This window comes from Dermacentor silvarum, chromosome 9 (genome assembly GCF_013339745.2).
Source record: "Dermacentor silvarum isolate Dsil-2018 chromosome 9, BIME_Dsil_1.4, whole genome shotgun sequence".
Taxonomy (NCBI): domain Eukaryota; kingdom Metazoa; phylum Arthropoda; class Arachnida; order Ixodida; family Ixodidae; genus Dermacentor; species Dermacentor silvarum.
The window spans coordinates 76,374,069-76,386,983 of NC_051162.1; the positions used below are offsets into that span (position 1 = coordinate 76,374,069).

At 45.0% G+C, this 12,915-nt stretch overlaps 1 protein-coding gene across 1 annotated transcript in view; it reads right to left on the reverse strand.

The window, feature by feature from the left end:
- Window positions 1-12,915, reverse strand: part of LOC119465326 (ryanodine receptor-like) — a 116,581-nt gene that overhangs the window by 45,642 nt on the left and 58,024 nt on the right. The window lies entirely within an intron of this gene.

The window sequence follows — 12,915 nt, forward strand, 5'->3', positions numbered from 1 at the left end:
GCATATCAAATGAAGCTTCGCGGTTGCCCGTAGAAGAGTGCAAACATATTTTATGCGACCATTTCATAGCTAGCAGCACGTAGTTGACGGCGTTCTATTGACACCGACCACCGTCCGTAATAGGCACGTTTTCTGCCGAGCAGCTGCGTCTGTTTTCTTAACGGGGCAGAAGTTCGCCTCAAATAAATGATGTCATTTTCACAAAATGCCACCGAACCGAAAAAAAAAGGTACCTTTGTTTCCGGGCGGAGTTCACAATTACGACTCTTCCAGCTGCGAGCAAAGTGTTCTAGCCACTGCACCAGAACCGTTTAATTTACACGATGGAGCATGTTACACTGGTTCGCGCACGTGCGGTGAAGAAATCATATGTGCAACTCGATAATCCATTGCGGAAGTCTATCGCCGGCCGGTTCACGCATTGCACCAGTATGCGCGAGTGTTAAAACACATATACCCTTGCGCGTGTAGCCAATAGTGATGAATTATCAATGCTAAACGCGTTGAGAGGAAATGGCAGTCATTGAGCTGTATTTGCACATCCAAATAAGTTGTAAACGCCTTCGGACTGACACAAAATCGTTGTAAATTGCTTGCGTAAAGCTTTTATTAAACAAATAGGGGTTTCACTTACCTATGTCATTTTTGCTTGTTCGCTTTTAAAAACAGCGTTATTTCTTCATTGTTAATAATACATGTATTTTTAAATAACCGTTGTTGTTACAGAAATACCTGCCGGTGTTCTTCAGAAGCCTGTGTATGAACAAGGAGACTCAGCGTGAGTACTGAAGCTTACCTGACTCGTGCATCATGTTGAAATGTTAGCTGGCCTAACTTGGTCATAAAATGAATAACATATGCGACTGCCCGACACCTTTAGAAGTCATGTAAATTATGGATCGAATACATGGTTAAGAATCAAAATCACTTTACTCATGTCAATAATAAGGTAAGAATTATAAAAAGATTTATAAACAGAACGAGGTAGAATGAAAGTCGAAGGACACAATGAGCATAATAGCATAATTACGTTCGAGCACTAAGTACAATAGTACCATATCGCTTTATAAAATATGGTAGTATCTGTTACTTCCGTTTGTAGGCAAACCGAAAATGTTGTCACGGCTTTCCCCGCTGATATCAAGAGAACTGTAGTAGCTGATTCATGATTTTATGGCGCTTTATTTATAAACCAACAATCCGACTATGCGTGGCTCGATTACTAGATTTTGATAACTTGTAACTTTAGCGCCTTGCTTATTACATCTATACGTATCGCCTGATTTCCATGTATATCTCCGGGTAGCCGTCATGGATTGTTGCGCAGATGCAAGTTGACGTCCCCGCGCCTCTGCTGGGGATGGAGACTTCAGCGGCGGCTGCGTCCAGGAAGCGACCGGTCTCCAGAGCGACACCACCCGCAATGGTACCAGTGTCTACTCGCTCAGCAGTGAGGACGTCTCCGATGACGACTTTCAGCTTGTGAGGAGCCGCAAGGCGAAACGCAAAAACACCAGGTTACTCTGTCTTCAAGCACGTGGACTGCAGGACCAACTCCGAATAGTGCATCCAGTACAATTCTATCTATACCATAACTCGCTACCGACAACCTGAGGCGACTAACAGACAGTCTGTCTCGGTGCTTCTCGAAGCGGTGACACCAAATCAAGTCACGGATGTCAGCGTCAACACACGAAAAAATGTCTTGGCTATTGACGTCGTACATGAGAGGGCGCGGATTACTTTGAGCAAACTTACGGAACTTGGCGGCATGAAGGTCCGCTCGTACATTGATCTGAACAGTGACACCACTACTGGTGTCATCAACGATGTGGCCATCTCGATCTCCAGCGCCCACTTGCCGATTTATGTTAAGCCAGCCGTTGATGGCTGCGCCATCACTCATGTGTTTCGACTCGGCACATCCCGCTGTGTGAAGGTGGTTTTCTAGGGCGAATGTCTTCCCTCACACGTCAAGGTGGATCACTTTAGACACCCCTTGTGTCCATTTATCCCAACACTACTCCAATGCCGCAACTGCTTGAGGCTGGGCCACGTGAGCGCTGTGTGCGAGAAGACGAGAGTTTGCTCGCGCTGCGCCCAGCCCCACGTTGCAGACTCCTGTGTAGCCACTGTTCTAAAATGCCCCAAGTTCATTGGGTCCCATGATGCTACCTCAAATGACTGCCCCAAAATGAGGAAAGAAAGGGTGGTCTTGAAGCAGATGGTAAGCGACCGTTCGTCTCGTCGGGAAACCGTTGCGGCCATTAGAAAGTGACGCTCCCGACACCGTCGGACTACAAAGAACGCAGATTTGTCTATGAAGAGCGAGGCAGATCCTACAATTCCTCCTCCTCTGCCCCCTAGGCCTTGCGGAGTCGAGTCTAACTATTACAAAGTCGCGCCGGAGAACACCAATACTGAAGCCTGGCCCGCGCTACCAAAGCTACAGCCGCCGCCACAGCAGAAGCCACAGCAAATAACCCAGCTGAAGCCACAGCTGAAGCCACAGCTATGAGCACAGCCGACGCCACATTTGAAGCCACAGCCGAGGCCACAGCCGGAGCCACAACCGATGCCACAACCGATGCCACAGCCGATGCTACAGCCGGAACCACAGTCACATTAAATGATACAGTGCACCGCGGTAGAGTCCACAATGCCGATTCACGATAAATTGCCCGAAGAAGACCGGCAAGTGGTTGTGATGCTTCGGTCCCTTATAAATTGAATATCCCTTGTTTACCCTTAAACAAGCTGCATACTCTGTCAGCACGAAGTGCAGTGCAAGTACTGAATGCTCTTAATACAGTGCTTGCAAGTCTCCAGTAAGCCCCGTGGCTCACCCGCAGCCGCCTATTCACGTAATGACTGCTGGCCCTTGGTTCATGTTAGATGTCTGCAACGCATATCACCAGCTATGGAACTTGACTTTGGTGTCATGGTGCTTCGATGCACACACAGTGCTCACTCGCTTCCTCTTTTCCTCTTTTTATTACCCTTTCCCTTACCCTCAGTGTAGGGTAGCAAACCGGACGTTCGTCTGGTTGACCTCCCTGCCTTTCCTCTCTTTGCTTTCTCTCTCTCGCTCTCCGTATAATAACCACCAATGCAGCACCATACATTTCTCTTGTGAAAGGCTTGAAGTTTGTGTTTCAATATCCGCGGGGCAATCAGCAGTCGGAGAAAATTTTCAAGTGAACCTTGTGAAGCCTTCTTCGCTGCAAATTCACGTGGCACTCGCTGCAAAACACCGAGTGCCACGTGAGGGCAAAAAAATTAGGTTTATGATTGGGTAAGGAAGAGACACGCATTGCCTGTCGTGTTTGTAGCCTAAAGCAAACACACTAATCTTTCTCTCCTTGATGCCAAAATACGAAAGGGGTGCAACGTTATGTTACGCAAATAACAGCACTGTGCGCTGAAAGCGTTTTGCTTTGGGAACACAGCACAGGCCGCAGATGAAACGACCTCTCCTTCAATACGATAACATTTATTTCTGTCATAAGCCTAACATAATCAGCACAGTGCTAGAACCTCCAATCTGGTGGCCTGCACAGGTGCAAGTAGTGAAGCTAGAGTGTTGATGTTTTTTCATTACAAATACAGCAAAACATCCACGTTCTCTTAATAAAAAATAATTTGTCTGACCTTTTCATTCTTTACAATTACCGAAGAAAATCGTAGCTGATCTCCCCAAATCCCGGTAAAAGCAGGGCGAACTCGAAAACATTGTTAACTTTATTGGAATTAAACATTGGGCATGGCCTTGAACAATTGTTTTTACTTGCTGTTTTTAGCTACTACTGACTATATAACACTACCTATACCTATTGGTTGAGAACTAACCTTGCTGCAAATTTAAATAAGTTCTTAAAATACAGCAAAATTATTACACTCCTTTAGAGACTACGTTTTCCAATGGTAACCAGATGAGCAGCAATTGGTAAAAAGAAGATCTAATTAATAATTGAAATGCTTTTCTTGATATACACGCAATCATTGAGCATCGCCGACGTGCGTCATGCTAGCAAAAAGGCAAAAATCATGCCAGTTCATGTCAGACAACCGCTCTAACGTAACTAACACCCGATATTATTAAGCGTACGTGCTTCCGTGTTTACCGGGTCAGAAAAACGACAGCGTGGGAGTCGATGCAACATGTGGTGCAACGCATAATAACGATCGCACCTATATTGCATTTCGCCCTAATTACGTCAACTGTAAACTTCACTTTGCGCATAGCACTAAGTGTCTTAAACAATAAAAACGTTCATTTTACTTATTAGGTCTAATTGTACAACAAAATATCACTTAATGATTCTAAACCTTACTTCCCTGCCCTCTTATCACGGAAACATTCACTAAACATAAAAATTTTAGTAGTCTTGTGTATGTATAGTTCAGGTAGCGGAATTGAAACTTCTGTTGTGGACGCCAATCTCGCCACACAGCGTTCTTCTAGGATAACTTTAGGTTCGCTTTCCACTCTCATCGAGACCTCACTGGTTTAGTATCACGAAGTTGATTGCACCAACAGAAACATTGCATATTTGACATTATTAAGTCAGCGTTTTTTTTTATACCTTCGGTCAAACAAACAGCACAACTAAAAAAATTGTTACTTGAAAATACCGTGTCTATAGCGCCACTTGTCGACACTAAAGGATTCTAAATATTCTGATAACAAGAAAAAATTATCAGCACTTTCTACTGCAGGTTCGCTGTGACCGTGGTCGACAGACGCGTGGCAATGGTGGGGAAGCGAGGATGTCTCAGCTGTCGACACCTGCCTCAGCAATTCGAGGACACCGCATCCACATTGTTTATATTCACCAAGGAATCATATAACATGCTCGGAAAGCTTGTGGAGCACCGTTTATAATCCACTAAGTTATCCCCTTCCGACTTCCACTATAGTGTGAAATACCTAGCTAGCTGTCACGAAGAAAGTATGCGTACTAGTGGCACTTCACAATCTGCAGCGGTGACCCGCATAACGAACTTATTTCATTCCTTGGGTGGGTTTGTTCTGCGAGAAGTTCGTTCGGTGGGACATGTTATCCTACTGTGACCTTTGGAAATCCTGCGAATTCATTCCCGGACTTTGTTAATTATAAATAAAAGCAAACTACTACCCGTTGTAAAAGAAGTGTTCATAGTATTGAAGGAGGGGTGCCAGCAAGAAATCCCACAGAGACAAGGAGACGACAGTCTCGGTCTCCGTGTGCTGCTTCGTTTTATCTCTAACCTAGCCCTGCTGTCTACACTTCTTTAGAAAAAGATTCTTGGAGTCTGGAGAAAGGTGGTAGAGAATGAAGGAGAACTGTTTGTAATATTGTTTAGGCCCCTCTGCATGTTTATGAACACTTATCAGTTAAGCCAGAGTCCGTCTCTCTCTCTCTGAGATGATTCGGAAAACACTGCTGTGAAGTACTTTTCATATCACTCTCCTGGCTTTTTCTAAACATTTATTCTGTATGAACTGATGCAAAGTCACCTGCCTTTTACTTTTCTTCGGCACATTTTGAAGTAGGCAATGACATTGACATTAAACAAATTAGTCGCTCTGTTTGCCTCTGCTGGTTGGAATGCCCCTAGCTCACTGCGACACCTGCGCGCCGATACATCCCAGTTCGTTTAAGGAAACCGGTTTGCTCTGCGACATAAGAAAATGCTGGCTCGTCCGTAATAGAGACTAGATGTAAGCATGAAATGGCTACTGGCAAAGCAGATTGGTGCCGCGACGCAGGCCTGAAAGCTTACTGAGCCAAAATGAACCTGTTTTGAACTGAACCTCGTTGCAAGTCTCGTTTCTGCCAAACAACCATCTGCGGCGCGACGGACGCTGCCGGCCTGGTCACGCAAAGTGGCGCCATCTCTCGAAGGAGGTGGCGCAAAAACCCGCGCCGTGGAACTGACGGACCCCTGGCATTGAAAAGAGCACATGCAACCCTGTCTCAGCCCCAAAAGATGACAACCAAGTGTATGGTACACTGTACTTGTTTTTTGAATGTCATTTTTAGGAATGGCAAATTAAACTTCCGCGTAATAGAAGTTACAGCTTGTGTGATACTGTGAACAAACATTAGGAATAAATCGGAAGCAATCTTTTGTAACTTCTTTGAGCAGTAACTAGCGTATGTAATGCGGTCCTGTACAAGGAGTTGGGTGCCAGGGACTGCATTTTCTTAAGTTTTGACTGGTGGCCCGGTTGATCACGTTTTGCTCTCGCAACGATGCCCGTACGTTCTCGTTTTGTGCTCGTCCCATTCTCGTTTTGAGTGCCCGAATGAATACGCTGTATTTTGGCTTAAGGTTTCTTGAAGGTCCCCGACAACGGGACTTGCTTAAAATTGCGAACGAGGTTTGTTCATTCAGTCGTTCTCTGAGCGAGACACCACTGTATGTTACACCCGGCAGAGCAGTCAGCGTGATAATATTTATGGAATTCTTAAGAGAGACTGGTTTGATGGACATATGGTGAAACCATTCAGCGATATTGTAAGAGACGCTCAGGCGGAGCAATTGCCGGCCTTGATCGCCAGGCTAAACCCGCCTGTTGCTACAATCCACCACCACCACCACCACCATGGACATGCAGCTGTTTTTATGACAGTTAGGCGCAAATTTAGTCTTCGTTATATATTAAAACTAGTTTCATACAGCCACTGCAGGTGACCCTAAAGAACTAAACATCTCAAGATAGATTATGATAAAACGGAGAAACATGCTACATTCAAGGCATCAGATAAATTTATATTCATTTGAGATCAGCGATTAGAAATTCCCAGACGAGGACAACAGGCAGGACAGAGCAAAAGCGCAGTCCTGTGTGCTCCATGTTGTCCTCGCCTGTTCGCTCACTGATCACAGAGCATAACATCGAACTTCCTTCCTAACTGGCCTACATGTTTCTCCACCGCTTTGCTCTAGCTCCCATCTCTTTGGATCCTTTGGAAGCTTGGCAGCAGAAACCTTAACTCAAGGTTTTACGGATGAAGGTAACAATTTTTTGTCACTGTTGCGAACATAATATAAAAAACGTTTGCACCAGCCATACTTCTGTGTTATATTTAGTTCAATCTTGTGGTCGTACATGAGCAAGCTCATCTTTATCAGCCTATTTAACCACTGCTGCGGGACGAAAGCATCTCCCAGCTATGTCCAGCTATCGGTGCGTCAGACAACGCCAGCCTATCTATGTAAGGTTCCTAATCCCATCCAACCACCTTATCTTCTACCGTGTTCAACTGTAACCCTTGGCGCTCATTCTTTACTCGACTGCTTTGGGAACAAACTTCAAATTGTAGTTGCGAATCACCGGCAAATCGATACTACAATCGAGACAGACAATGTTGCTTTGCAGTTGCAGACAATGTGCTTTGCAATGTGTTTGCAGACAATGTGCTACTAGCAGGACACGGGATGCTGTGTGGAAATCAAAATGCTTCCAATAAACCGATACAGTACTGTGTACTTGAGAGCGAGTATCTTATGATCATGATAAGATTAATTAACTGCGTCGTGAAAATGTTCGATACTCAAGTTTCTCCTGTAAGTTTTGTTCACAATAAAGTTGCTATCTATATCTCTTATCAATGAAAAACTTCTCGTCCAGACTACGCAGATGATCAAGGTCAGTGTATTTTGCAAGAGTGAGGAAGGTGACTTCGGCAAGTAGCAATCGATATACATCCGTCCAGTTTTTTCTAATCCATTTGAAAATGTCGGCCATGTTGGACGTGTTCTATTCAGGAACAAGCATAACACTTGTAACCAAATAAGAATTAAAATTTTCGCAGCAGTTTGTTAACAAGCTTAGAACTGCCTAAGACGCACTACGACGCCGACTTCAGGTCGTGCGCAACGCCGCTGTGATTACATAATGCCGTCTGGCACGACAGTCCAATGCACTAAAACGGGGAATGATCTTGTATGACCTGAAGTAACGTCGTAGTAGTTCTTCACTAAGTCCACGTCAGCTTGTTAGTCTTTTGCTGGCTCTTAATACACAGGCGGGCGAGCTGTTGCGCTTTGTCGGCGCGCTAGGCGGTGACTTCGACGTCAAGGTTGTCTTCGTCGGTGATGTGCGGTGATTGGCGCCGAACGTCGTCGACGGGCTTTTGCCTTAAACTAGCTTGAAGAGCGTCATCTGCGTTGTTTCTTATCCACCCTTTGCGCGGCGTTCCCGTGGGCGCTGCCATGTTTGATCACGTAGTTGCGCGTCCATTGCTTGCCTCTGCTGCATCCGTGTTTACAATGAATGAACATAACGCCCGGTGCTCAGGAAACCTCTATTTCGGAAGATAACGTTGAAGCTGACTGGGTGGTCGACACAAAGCTTCTTTTTTGTATTTTTTAGTATTTTTACACTTTGTTTCTTACTATGGGTAAACTCTTTTAGCATACTTTTGTTCTGTACTTCATCCTATTCTTTGCGACTACTACTTTGTAATGAGGTCTTTTTTTCTGCACTGCCCCCCCCCCCCCTTGTGTAATACCCCCAACTGAAGGCCTTTAGGGGTACTGCGAAGAACTACAATAAATACATAAATAATGGCTCGTAATTATTCAGATGATAGAAACTAAGAGATTCTTAGTATTTCTGGTATATATAAAATAAGTCATCACGTAGCTCTGTACTCTGCTTTTTTACAGTGATGTTATCACAGATTTCATGCGGTCACTGGAGATGTAACGTTCCTTACAGGACACGTGTGGACTTCACGGCAGGGACGTTATGAGTGGACGCAAGGCACTAAGGATCAGTTTGTAGAACGTCTGAAGTGCTTGGTGAAAGAAAAACGCAATGAAAAGAGAAAAGAAAAGAAACAGAAACCTAATCCCCAAGAAACATTCGATGTAAGTTTCTTACTGAAAATTCTACATGGACAATACTTTGATAGCGGTTTTGTACACAAAGGTAAAGGCAACGCATGTGTGGATTGCCTTCTGACCTGTTTTCTGCTCCGGGCGGCCGCGTGCGCCCGCCCGGGCCGCTGTAGCTTGAAAGCCATCTTCGGCGGGTCACATTCCGCCTTGCGCTGTGTTTTCGCAGTTTAGTTCGCGTTGGTGCGAGACGCAGCACGAAGGTAAATTTGCTCGTTGGCGCGCTTGCTCACTCCAATGTTTTGACAGCGACTTTCCGCGGTCATCCAGTGACATGTATTCATGTTTGCGTGTGCGCGCTTTACACCATGCTTGTTCCTTGAGTTAGTATGCCTACGTTTACAAGCTTATAAGGCCGATAAGACTACATCCTCACTTCGTATCATCATCATCATCATCAGCCTATATTTATGTCCACTGCAGGACGAAGGACTCTCCCTGCGATCTCCAATTACCCCTATCTTGCGCTGGCGTACTCCAACTTGCGCCTGGAAATTTCCTAGTCATCCCCCCCACCTAGTTTTCTGCCGTCCACGACGGTGCTTCCCTTCTCTTGGTATCCATTCTGTAACTCTAACGGTCGACCAGTTATCCATCCTACGCAGTACATGGCCTGCCCAGCTGCAACTGTTTTGCTTAATGCCAATTAGAATATCCCCTATCTCCGTTCGCTCTCTAATCCACACCACTCTCTTCCTGTCTCTTCACGTTAGGCCTAACATTTTGTTCAATCGCTCTTTGTGCAGCCCTTAACTTGTTCTCGAGCTTCTTTGTTAACCTCCAAGTTTCTGCCCCATATGTTAGCATCAATGAATGCAGACTTTGATTTTCAACGACCGTGGTAACTCCCAGTCAGGATTTGGTAATGCCTGCCGTATGCACTCCAGCCCAATTTATTCTTTTGTAAATTTCCTTCTCATGATCAGAGTCCCTGTGAGTAATTGATCTAGATAAACGTACTCATTTACAAACTGTAGAGGCTGACTGGCGACCCTGAATTCTTGTCCCCTTTCCAGGCTATTGAACATTATCTTTGTCTTCTGCATATTCATCTTCAACCCAATTCTTAATCTTTCTCGATTGAGGTCCTCAATCATTTGTTGTAATTCGTCTCCATTGTTGCTGAATAGGACAATGTCATCTGCAAACCGAAGGTTGCTGAGATATTCGCCGTTGATGCTCACTCCTGTCTTCCCAGTCTAAGAGCTTGAACACTTCTTCTAAGCATGCAGTGAATAGCATCGGAGAGATTGTGTCTCCTTGCCTGACTCCTTTCTTGATAGGTAACTTCGTATAGCTGTCCTCTAATTTGCTATCGCAATCGATGCCTCGCCTTGCGGGCGAAACTTCGACTTTTGATTAATGGCTGACACTCGGAGAGCAGGCGTTCCACTACGCACTTCGTCGTTATCGTTCCAGTGGCCGGCGGCCGCAGCTGCCATTCTATCTCGTGTCAATATGACACGCACAAAGGAGCACCTACATCAATGAGTCGCGTTTATCGATTCCCACAGCCCGTGGGACTAGCATTATTTTTCTCTTGCTTATTCTTTGTACGTGTACTTGCGCACAGCTCCACATTTCATGTAGATGCGAGGGTGCAACTATAAAAGTAGTTGTGGGCATTTTGTCTAAGTTTTTTAATGAAAACTAATTGTCTGAGTGTAAATATGTGCTTGTCTGAAGAGATGGTCCTATGAGATACCACAGGCACATTTAAAAAGCTCGCAGTTTCGCACGAAAGGCGCAGCAGCGTTTGCAATAGCAAATTAGTAGACATCTATACGAAGTAGAGATATCAGTTTTACCGGCCGTATAAGCTTTTAAATATTCGCCTACTAACTAAATTACCAATCATGGTGTCACGAACGCATAAGCAAACATCGACCCAACTCACTCAATGACTGTGGAAACTCGCTGTCAAAACGCTGGAGTGAGGAAGCGCAGCAGCAGCAGCGAGCGAAGTGACCTTCGTGCTGCCTCTCGTTTCAATGCGAACTAAGTAGCGAAAACACAGCGCACACGAAGCTGTCAGCTCTCGGCCCACTGTGCCGAATCGCAGATCGATTTTAAGATAAGGCCCGTGAGGCCGCGCCATAGGCAGTAGCCGCCGGAGTATAACTCCTCACCCCCCTTCCTCCCTTCTCCCTGGTGCCTTCTGCGCGACGAAAAACGGCGCGCTTCGTCCCTGCTGTTATATTGAGCCACCATAGTCGGCGCACCCTCACACGCTCTTACTCGTACATACAGCATACGGCGCACGGCGACGATGTTATCGCCCTTGGACTTTACGTGGAAGATCACGGTGACGACAGAAATTCGCCTGGAGAATCCATATAGTTACTATCACAATACAACAAAAACGGTTAGTAGCGTGAGTGGTGACAATTGCTTAGCGTTGACCACGGACTGACAAGTAACGGTTCACCGCATAAACGTCGCTTAGCGCGAGCTTTGGTCCCTCTTCTCAGCTTGTGGTTGTGTCAGTATGTGCCAGCTCATCTATGGTAAACAAATTGTGCATATTTTTCACGTAATAAGTATGTCCCCTGTTTCCTCGAAACACGAGACTACCAATCACCCTGACTATCACAAGTTGATAGGGTGATGCCTGCAAGTGTTTCAGCTTGAAATGATGCCTGAGAAGGGTGAATGAAGGGCGGCACCAGAAAGTGATGCCGGAAAGAGATTCCACCGTCAATTTAACACCGCCCAATTTGTCCGCACCAACAGCATGGGCCCGTGCAAAACAAACTACTGAAACTATGAACTTAACTTGCTAAATATTTTCTTTCGAGCCATCAATCCCTACTGTTGCACACGACGAAGGTTCGATTACCACATTAGGTGTTTTCTAATTTACCTGTTCTTCATTATTGTCACGCGTCATTATTTAATTTTTGCAGTTGTTCGTTTCCACTAGATCACAAGGGATAAAGCTGTCTCTAGGCGCAAGGCGCGCCTTCCGTACGCGAAAATTGTTGAGCGCTGTCAACAAATGTATAGCAAAGGAGGCGTCTTTTACCAACATGTGTGCGCGTCGCATAGTGTTGAACATTTTTAATGTATGGGAGCAACTTCGATTATTCGGCAATCTACGATGAGACACGTATGAATAGGAGACACACTTTAAATCCGTGGGATTCAGTTTGACTACCAACAACTGTGCTCGCCGCTATCATTGTTAATTGAGTATCGTTTGTCTTGCCTGACGCAAGTTCCTGAAATAAAAAGTTATATTCCTCACGCACACTCTTGACAGTGTTTGGTACTTCACCGTCACTGCAATGTGGCAACAGAATTAACTTTATGTTCTAAAAACACAGAACGAGAATATTTTAGGTTACAAGCACGTGTACTGCGACCCGCTAGGTTAATGCAATTAAGCAAGCTCCCACTAGGGTATGCGCAATCATCTTGCAGTTCTAACTAGCCCGAAAGCCGAACAATTTTCTCAAGTAGACATGAGCAGAAGTTTTCTTTCCGTGCTTGCCTACTCATTTGATTGTTTAACTGTCGTTCTTTAGTTTACTTATTTAGCAATACATTCACGACGACACTGCTTTGGAGAGTGAAAAGTGTCATATATACATGAAATTAGCACAGCTTAAAGCAAGTGCCTATTACGCTGACTTAGGAATAGCCTCCTTATCTTGGCACCGACACTTGTAGAAGCAAACGAGGCGTGTTTCTAATTGTTATGCTTTTCATTGACGATTTTCTTAGGAACATTTCTTTATCAAAGAATTAAGAACACTAATGAATTTGAAAGACGAAATAATTTAGAATAATAAGAACACCGCAAAATAGCTTGCTTGTTCGTCCACCCTCTAGTCGCACACCTACCGCCCATTTCTTGTCTTTCCCCACTCACTTCCGGATTCCATCACAGCTGTGTTTGGGAACGAGCATATAAAAAACGAAAACACTGCCAATAATGAGAGGCGCGACTCCACACATGCACGAGTCAACGAGTAATCTCTTTAACCCCCTGCTTTCTCTAACATTTTATTTTGCTATTTT